Source organism: Vombatus ursinus, unplaced genomic scaffold, assembly GCF_900497805.2.
Source record: "Vombatus ursinus unplaced genomic scaffold, bare-nosed wombat genome assembly UNPS02014826.1, whole genome shotgun sequence".
Taxonomy (NCBI): domain Eukaryota; kingdom Metazoa; phylum Chordata; class Mammalia; order Diprotodontia; family Vombatidae; genus Vombatus; species Vombatus ursinus.
In genome coordinates, this window is record NW_020954604.1 from 9,174,488 (window position 1) to 9,184,994 (window position 10,507).

General features: G+C 44.0%; 1 pseudogene; it reads right to left on the reverse strand.

Annotated features, from left to right (window-relative positions):
- Positions 1-222: 222 nt before the first annotated feature.
- LOC114025039 overlaps positions 223-10,507 on the reverse strand; it is a 68,545-nt pseudogene continuing 58,260 nt past the window's right edge.

Below are 10,507 nucleotides of genomic sequence, written 5' to 3' on the forward strand. Positions count from 1 at the left end.
GGATCAGAATTTACCAACCAAACGTCCTCGGAGACTTAAAAATAACAAGTCGGCCTTGCTTCCCCAGAGCCAGCTTGGAAATACGGAAAGAAGGCTCGGGTGGTGGAATCATTGTGCTTGAAGGCCAGCCAGATGAGAAAAGGAGAACAGGAACAGCCAGTACCAATGCTCAGGCCTCATGCTTAGCTTCCTTGGTCTCTCCTGCTTCTCCAGGTCTCTCAGCTACCTGCAGGAACCTCTGCTCTTAGCAAAGGCTCGTGGAGGGAGAATCCTGGAATTGCTATCATGACCATGGCCCAGCAGCGAGGGCTCGATGCTGTAGTTCTGCCAAGGCTGGTCTCGAGGGGAGCCAATTGCAATGACAATAAAATAAAATCTTTGGCAGCTGGAAGCCTCCCCTCTTCGTGCTGGAGCCTGAGGAACGGGAAGCCAAGCCGGTCTTGACTCAAACTCCTTGTGAAGTCTTGGAGCTGTCCCATCACCTTTCCAGTATCCTTTTCCAAAGGCATTTTTTTTTCAGCCCAGCTGGGAAGGCTGTTAGAAACTCAACAAGGTCAAGTTTGTAACTCCGGCCTTGCAGACTCCAAGAAACCAGAGCTCTGAGATCTTTCCTTCTGGGTCTTCTGAAATGGACTGCATTGGGCCAGCCTTAAGGGGGCTGGCTTTCTGGAGGGAGTATATGGTAGTCTAATTAAGCCAAAGCGGAGACCAGAAGAAATAAGGTTGGAGCTGAAAAGGATGAGCTGAGCAATCTCAGAAGTCACTGGACTGTAGGCCACAGATCATAGATTTCAAGCTAGAAGGGACTTGTTTGGGTGGGTATGGCGGTAAGGAATTGAGGCTTTATGCTGTATGTTCATCTTCCTTAATATGTTTTTCTTGAGTGAATATTAAAATATCAGTTTATATTCTCAAGGCACAGCTAATCTAAGGTGAGGTGAGGACAGTGTCCTGGGAACAATAAATATGAAATCATCTGCAAAGCAGAGGAGATGGAGGATCAAAAATGGGTTGCAACTCTTCCATTCACTGGATGACCTGAAGACCCACAGCTCCATGAAGTGTCCATGCATGCAGCCCCACAATCTGCCCAGTGCCCACCCATCTTTCCTTCTTTTTCCCACTTACGGTCTTAGCCACTCCACTGTCAGGCACCGGGGGAGGCCAGCCTGTGGGACAAGAGCAGGACAGAGGCAACTGGCCACAAGTCTCTGAAACAAATGTAAATGGTCCCCACTTGGCCACAGGCTAAGGCTTGGAGAGCTTTTCTGAAGCCAGTAGGTGACTGAGTGAGTCAAGTCAAGGCAAGGAATACACTTCCCAACCCCTCTCCTGCCCTGGGATCCATTCCCCCCTCCCATCTGCCCAATCTTCACTCTCCCTTTGAGGCTTCTGGGAGGGTTTCTGGGAAGCAGAGTGGCCCAACAGAAAATGTACTCGATTTGGAATCATGCACAAATCCCAGCTCCCATTCACTATCTGTATGACCCTATGCAAGCCAATGCCCTACTTCACAGGATCCTTGTAAGGAAAGGGCTTGGTGAGCAGTACACACAGCCATAAATATGGTTTGTTGTTACACTGACCAATCACAAATGCAGAAGACAGATTGAGACTTTTTGGGGGGACATGGCCAACGTAGGAATTTGTTTTGCTTGATTAACCTCTGTGGGTCTCAGTTTCTGTATTGGGTTGCCAAGCGTCCTTCCAAGCTCTTAATCTATGATTCTATGAAACCGATTCAGACAACAACAACAACAATAACAGTCCGTCTCTCCACTCCATGCATTTTCTCTGGAGGTCCCCCCATGCCTGGAATGTTCTCCTTTCTCATTAGTACCTACTTCCTGCTTCTTGTAAGTCCCAACTAAAACACTATCTTCTACAGGAAGCTTTTTCTAACCTCTCTATTGTAATCCCTTTTCTCGGTTAATTATTTTCCTATTTAGCCCTGTATATAGCTTGTTTGTACATATTCAGTTGTTTCAGTTGTGTCCAACCCTTCATGGCCCTATTTGGGGTTTTTTGGCAAAGATACCGCAGTGGTTTGCCATTTCCTTCCCCAGCTCATTTTACAGATGAGGAAACTGAGGCAAGCAGAGGTTAATTGATTTGCCCAAGGTTGCACCGTTTAGAATTGTCTGAGGACAGATTTAAACTCAGAATTCTCCTGAATTCAAGTACAGCAGCACCATGCTATACAAAGTTCCAACGTCCTTTCCTTCCAGGGGATATGCCTCCTTGCTCTATAGGAAGGTAGTACCCCAGATGGCACAGAGAGCAACTAGTTCTCTAAAGAGGCTCAGAGAACTCTGAATTTCTTCTTTCCAGAGCTCTTGTGCTCTAACCACTGCCAGAAAGAAAAGAAAAAACAAAAAGCAAAAAACCGAAGGGCTCTGTCAGCAGCTGCTCCAGCCCAGGAGCCTTCAGAGAGCCTCAGCCACTTCCAATTTTGGAGGCCACAAGACATACTAGCAATTTTTCCTCTTCAATTTAGCTGGCAACACCACTGGTTCAGGAGCTCCCTCTACACAGTAGACCAGCACCTTCCCTGCATAATCTGATAATTTAAGGCTGGGAGGAACTATAGGGGTACAACCCCCTTTTTTTGCAGATAAGGTAACTGAAACAGAGAGAGGTGAAGTGACTTGCCCAGGGTCACACAGCTAGGTAGTATTTGTTAGTGGAGGGCCTAAAGCCAGCATCCAGTTAGATCAAGTTTGATTTTGTGATGAAATGAATTTCATTTGCATCATTAAGCATTTGTATTATTAAACAATTAACACAAAGAGGTTTACTTTGCCCTAACCTAACAAGGATATGAAATAACAATACAGTAGCACTTAGTTTCTATAGTAATGGTTCCACCCTTGTCTCCAAATGCGTATGCAGCTAGGTGGTGCAGTGGATAGAGCCTCCATTCTGGAGTCAGGGAGATATGAGTTAGAATCTGATCTCAGACACTTAATAGCTGTGTGACTCTGAGCAAGTCACTTAACCTCTGTTTGCCTCAGTTTCCTCATCTGTAAAATGGAGATAATAACACCTACCTCCCAGGACAATTGTGAGAATCAAATGATATAATTATGGTAAAGCTCTTAACACAGTGGCTGGGGCACATAGTAAGGGCTATATAAATGTTACCTATTATCATTACTATTATTATGTGCTTCTGGTCAACAAGGCAGGGTATGGTGACAGACTCAAGTCTGTCCACAAATCAGAGGGACCCCAACTCAATATAGGGAGTTTTTTTATGGCATTAGGTGGCCAGAAATTTGCACAAAGGAATCAGGAGCCAATCAGGTCCCAGGGACAGATTTGGTGCTTTTTTAAGGAAAATGAATCCCTATCCAATCACAGTATTAGAGGAGTTCTTCAATCTCTATCTTCCTGACTTTAAGGCACATTTTCTACCCACTACAACACAGTGCCTCTCAGTAATGTCACAGCAGCAGCAGTACCGAGGGCATCAAAATGAATAGTATGAATATATTTTTTTAATTACTTACTAATTTTTTTTTTACATTTTCTATGCCAAAATTCTGATAACGAAGGGGAAACCCAGTCTCTGTTACTGGCTAAGTAATTTCCTCTCTCAAAGCCTCATTTTCTCCATCTGTAAAATAAGAGAGTGGGCTGGCCAGACCATCTCTAACACGACATACAAGGAAGCCGACCAGGAATTGGGAGGGTGGAGCCGGGACCAGATGGAGCTTTGACTTCCCCAGCTCCTCTTATTTATAACATGTTTTATTAACTCTGTCAGATTTATCGAGCAAAATACGACCGTCAGGTTAACAATTAGAGAAGCATTGTAACCCTGTGAGGATGACGGAAGGCCCTTTCTGAGCTAACCCGATGTGGTGTCAAGTAGCCCTGTGATAAAATGAAAGGAGCCTTGGCTCTGGGGAGTCAGGGCACCTGGCTCTGAATCTCAGCTCTGCCACTCACCAGTCGTATGACCTTGGGAAGGAGAGGGAATAAGCATTTAGTAAGTACCTACCAAGTGCCAGGGACCTAACAAACATTATTGCATTTGATCCTCACAACAATCCTGTCAGGTAGGTGTTGTTATTTTCCCCATTTTATAGTTGAGGAAACTGAGGCAGAGGTTAAATGACTTGCCTGGAGTCACACATCCAGTAAGTGTTTGAGGCCAAATTTGAACTTATTTCTTCCTGACTCCAGTAAGTTTTAAAACTTTCTCACTCTTGGTTTTATTGCCCAAAACACAATTTGAATCTTCATATCAATATGTGAGACATACAATGTGGCTTATCAAAAATAAATAATTCTGTGCCGCAAAGAGTGAAATGTTTGGTCAATGACAGTATGTCTATTTTCTTGTCGCACCTCTCTGAGTGTTTCATCCCCAGGAGGTTGACTCCAGTCCTGGCTTGGCCCACGTCTATCTTTTTTTTTTAATTTTTAGGCAATTGGGGTTAAGTGACTTGCCCAGGGTCACACAGTGTTTAGTCTGAGGCCGAATTTGAACTCAGGTCGTCTTGACTTCAGAGCTGGTGCTCTATCTACTTCACCACCTAGCTGCCCCTATCATTTTTTATTAAAAGGCTTAATACCACCTCTGAAGCTTGCTTATCTATGTGATCAGCGATAAGCCCCTTCACTTCTGAGGCCCCCAGCTTCCTAAACTGTATAGGGACAAGAAAAAATAAGATGGCCTCCAAGAACCCTTCTGGCTCTGAATGTATGATTTATATGTCTTGCCTGCTGCCCTGAGCTCCAAGCTCACATGGCCAGCTGCCTTTTGGACATTTTGAATTGGATGCGCTATGAGACATTTCCACATGTCTAAAACAGAACTTGTTATCTTTCCCCCAAACCTTCCCCTCTTCCTAGCTTTCTTGTTACTTCCCACAGTCCACCAGGTTCATGACTTTGCTATCATTCCTCCCTCACATTCACCTCACACAGCCAATCTGTCTTGTCATTTCTGTTTTTACCACATCCCTCATATTCATCCCATTCTCTCCACTCACACAGGTGCAGGTGCTCATCACCATATGCCTGGACAACTGCAATGGTTCATCTCTCCCCACTCCAGTACATCATCCTCACAGCCGCCAAAATGACTTGCCTAAAGCTATAGTCTGGCCATGTCACCTTCCCCCACCCCCACCCCCCATTAATACATTCCAGTGATTCTCCATTACCTATAGGATCGAATATAAAATTCTCTTTTTGGCATTTAAAGCTTGTCACAATCTGACCCCTTACTACCTTTCCAGTCTTCTTATCTTAGCATGTGAAGACTTCCCCCAGGGGAATGGGTAGATGAGAATAATTTGTCCCACTGGTCATGAAGGCAGCTGAAGCAGGGGCTATGGAGTGCTTAGAGCTTGGTTAGACATCGAAGATGCCAAAGTCATGCAATGCAGTCCATCGCCTGTCATCTTAACTCTTGCCTTGTCGCTGGACTTCCGTGACTCTAAAAGAGAGAGCGAGGCTGGTGACTTTGTACATTTCTGCCTTACTTAAATTCAATCTACATGCAAGTCAAGCCATCACCCCATGATGTCATTGGTCCTCTTCAAAAATGAAAGACAAGCAACAACAACAATATCTTACATATTACTTTAAATTTCCTCTGGAATCCAACTAGCCTGACCTCACTTCTCTTCACATACAACAATCCATTACACAACTCCATGTCTTTTGACTGGCCATCCTGCATTCCCAAAATGCTTCTTTCCTTCCTTCTGCCTCCTAGTTTACCTGGCTTCCTTCAAGATTCAGCCCAAATCCCATCCTTGACTGGAAGCTTTTCCCAGTCCTCCCCATTGCTAGTGCCTTCCCACTAAGACAATCTTCCATTTACACTATACATATCTTTTTCTTATTGTTGTTGTTTGGTTGTTTCAGTTACGTCCAACCTCTGTGATCCCATTTGGGGGTTTCTTGGCAAAGATACTGGAGTGGTTTGCCATTTTTTTTTTCTCCAGTTCATTTTACAGATGAGGAAGCTGAGGCAAACAGGGTTAAGTGACTTGCCCAGGGTCACATAATTAGTAAATATCTGAGGTCCGATTTGAACTCAGGAAGATGAGTCTTCCTAACCCCAGGTCTGGAATTCTATCCACTGCACCACCTAGCCGCCCCAATAGATGTGCATGGAGCCCCACATTCTCATTGTCCCTTCTCCTTGTCCCGATGGGAATGCTTCCAGACATGTAGCCCATGTTCTATGGGCTACACCTATGCCTTTCACTCTAGCTAGACTGGATTGGAACTCAGGTCTTCCTAACTCTTGGCCTTGTGCTCTATCCACTTCACCACCTAGTTGCCCAACATATCTTGTATTTATGTAATTATTTATGTCTCCTCCATTAGGGAGGGAGCTCCTTGAGGGCAGGAACTGTGTTTTTGCCTTTCTTTGTATTCCCAGCCCTTAGTACAGTGCCTGGTACACAGTAAGTACTAAATAAATGCTTGTTGACTGATGGATTGAGTCTATTTGATCACCCAGTTGTGATAAAATACACATTTATTAAATAAATTAACAAATGAATGAATGAAGTATGGTGAAAAGAACACTGAATTTGGAATCCAAATACCTGGCTTTGAATCTTGTGTGGCTTTAGAGAAATTACTTAACTTCTGCTTGCCCGTGATGTCAACAGCACCCCTGTTGAGGAAACTTGATAGTGAACAGTGCCCCAGATTTGGAATCAAGAGATCAGGCTTTGAATAGTGGCTCTACAATTCACTTACTAGCTCTTTGACCCTGGCAAAGTAATGAGAGTCTTCTGAATTGCCTGTGGAGATTAAATTACTACTAACTTCCGTTGTTTGTTAATTCTATGTATTGCTATAGTGCTGCCCGTCTTAAACTGCAAATAATTCTGTTGGAGACTGTAAATTCATTTTGTTCAGGACCGTGCCTACCTTTGTGTTGCATATTGGCGTTTAATGAGTATTTGTTGATGATAAGAGGCAGAGCTGGGGTGAAGGCAGAGAGTTGTTGTGCCGGGGCTAGTTCCAGAGATGGGCGCCGTATGTACAAAGAAGCTACACAACCCCCTGCCATTGCATGTGTGTCTTTGATACTTCCTCATTCCGAGCATTAAAGAAGAAAAGGCTCAGTCCTCTTCTTAGTTCCCTAACTCCCCTATCTGAGGTTGCTTTGGCTATACAGACTATCCAAATATGCATTATTTTCATGTCCAATATTCTGAAAGGATTATTTTTCTCTTATATTAATAACCAATTACTATTGGGGAGATTCAGAATTTTTTCCCTTCTACTTCCTCATTCTCTAGTAGGTCAAATCAGTCCCAGAAGCATAGGGCTAATAATGAGGTTGGATTTAACCTTCTCCTCAATCTTGTCAGACCCCACCCAACTGGGGAAGCTCATTGTGTTCTATTGCCTGAGGTTGAGCGTAGTCTGGGAGTAAGAGTGACTTAATAAAAGTCACATACTCCGAATCCCTCATTAGAATAGATCCACCTCTCGTTATAATATTCATTATTTTCATTAGTTGTTAACCAATCAAAGTTGCTTGCCATCTGCCAGTCACACCCATTCTTCCCAAGGCATATAAATGGCAATAGATCATCACGATCGTCTCTTGGTTCATGAGAGACAGCCAAATGACCATCCTTTTATTGATTATTCGCTAACCATAATTAATAAAATGATTAATTACCCAGTAATTCTATCTCCTGAACTTTTCACATGTCACAATTCATAATGCTAGTGCCACCATCTGCTCTTTACGACACATTATTGGCAGATTCATCTTGGTAACTCACAGTTCTGATGATCAAGATACCAGGCCTGCCTCCTCAAAAACTTTTTGTTCAGTTGTTTCAGTCATGTCCAACTCTTCTTGACCCCATTTTGTGTTTTCCTGGCAGAGATACTGAAGTGGTTTTCGATTTCCTTCTCCAGCTCATTTCACAGATGAGGAAACTGAGGTAAACAGGCTGACGTGACTTGCCCAGTGTCACAGAGCTAGTAAGTGTCTGAGTATGGACTTAAAACTCAGGTCTTCCTGACTCCAGACCCAGAGTTCTATCCACTGTGCCACCTAAGTACCCTCGAAAACCTTTAATTGCTCCCTATTGCCCACCAGGAACAGGAATGGTAACTGAATCTGTGATTTCTTTGGAATAGGGAACTCCTGGCTGAGGACACTCCCTCTACCAATGCAGGTCAGCACCTCTTCAGCACTTTATTGTTTCAGAGAGTTGCCTAAACCATTGAGAGATTAAGAGACTTTCCTAGGGTCGTATAACCACAGTGTCTCAGAGCAAGAACTTGAACCCAGGTTTTCCTGGCTCCCAGGTCAGTTCTGTCCACTAGAAAATGCTCCTACCCATCCAATAGACTCCAAACTCCTTAGCTTGGCATTCACGGCCCCACAAAATCTGTCTCCTATCTCCTTTTTTTCAGCTTTGTCTTCCCCTACTCCCTACCATGTAGGGAGCCAGACTGTATTCTTTGCCATGCTCCAAAATACATCTAGTAGGTGCTTTCTTGCATCCATACCTTTGTGCAATGCCTTTGCTGCATCTGGACTGCTCTCCTCTCACATGACTGACAAGTGAAATCCTGCCCATCCTTCTAGTCATTGGTGGTTGTTGTAGAGCAGGTGGACAACCCAGCGGATAGAGCACCTGGGCTGAGTCAGGAAGACCTGAGTTCAAATCCAGCCTCAGACACTTACTAGCTGTGTGACCCTAGGCAAGTCAATTCACCCTGTTTGCCTCAGTTTCCTCATCTGTAAAATGAACTGGAGAAGGAAATGGCAAACCACTTCAGTAGCTTTGCCAAGAAAATCTCAAATGGGGTCATGAAGAGTCAGACGCAAGCTAACAATAACCAACATCTTTGATATCTCACAGAACTTTGTTTTAAACCTCTTCTGCTCACTTTCACACTCCATTTTGTATTGTTCCTATCTGTTTAAAAAAAAAAAGTATTATTGCATCCAACCTGACTGCAAGGTCCTTGAGGGAAGACCCTGCATACCTCTGTGTGCCCTTGTGAGGGCCCTTCCACTTCTAGATCTAGGATTTAACTTCACCTTCTGTGGGCTGAACACAGAATAGGTGCTCAAGATGTTTCTTGAACTCTGTGACATTGGGCAAATTATTTAGCCTCCCCCAGCCTCAGTTTCCTCATCTGTAAAATGAGGAGATTGAACTAGACCAGAGGTCCTTAGCATTTTTTTGTTGCATAGACTCCTTTGGCAGTTGGGGGAATCCTACATACCCTCTTCTCAGAATGATGTTTTTAATTGAATAAAATAAAATACATAGGATTCCAAGGGAAAGCAATTTTTTTTCCCTGCACAGACCCCCCAGGTTAAGAACTCCTAGACTAGATAATTTTTTGTTGTTGTTGAGTTATTTCAGTTATGTACAACTTTCTGTGACCCCATTTGGGATTTCTTGGCAAAGATACTGGTTTGGTTTGCCATTTTCTTCTCCAGCCCATTTCATGGACGAGGAAACTGAGGCCAACAGGGTTAAGTGACTTGCCCAAGGTTAAATAGCTGGTGTTTGAGGCTGGATTTGAACTCAGGTCCTCCTGACTCTAGAGGGAAGTATTCTATCCACTGTGCCACCTTGATGCCCTAGGCAACCTTTTAGGTCTAGGAATCTTTGATTCTACGATCCTATGAATTGACTTAACTAATTTCAGAATCCAGAACTTCTCAAGCCCACCCACCCCCATCCTTATGTTTCAGACAACAGCCTGGGTAACATAGTTGGAATGTGCTTCTAATCGATTTTATTCTCAAACTTGGAAGTAAACAGTAGTCAGAAAAGAAAGTTACTTGAGCTGCAGAAGGAAATGGGCAATTATGGTTTGGGGTTTTCTTCTTCTTCTTCCTTTCCCATCTTCTTGACTCATTCTCCCTCTTTCCCTCTCTGCCTTCTGAGCTCTTAGCATCAAGCTTAATGGGCAAGGTTTTTGGGGTGGTGGTGAAAACACACACCCACAGGGGAAAGTCAAGCTTTCCATCCACTTCCTCCTGAAAGAGCTTTCTGAACCTCTTGCAGAAGGCAGTTAATGCGCCTTGCGCTAATCCACCGACCCGATAATTCTCACCGAGAGCCTGGCAGGCTCACCCCACTCCTCAGAAAGAAATTTATTAGCTGAGGCTGTGGGGAGGGCTCATGTTACTAAGACTTCATTACTCTTACAAAATATACTATGGGACGTTTACTAGTGTACCGTAAAGTATGGCCATAAATCAACTCCGGCTCCGTGGCACTTGTCAGAATAAATGAGCAGAAGGCCTTCTGTGCTACGGTTCCCTGGCTCTCGTTCATCCTGGGGATTTGACTCCCAGGCCAATTCCCAGAATTTGGGAGCAAGAAGCCCATGCCCACCTCCTCACTGCACCATCTCCTCCCCTGCCCCACACCCCACCTCCAAAACACGTACAGTCACCTAAAGCCACACATAGTCGCTCTCTCAGTTTCTTTCTTTCTTTCTTTCTTTCTTTCTTTCTTTCTTTCTTTCTTTC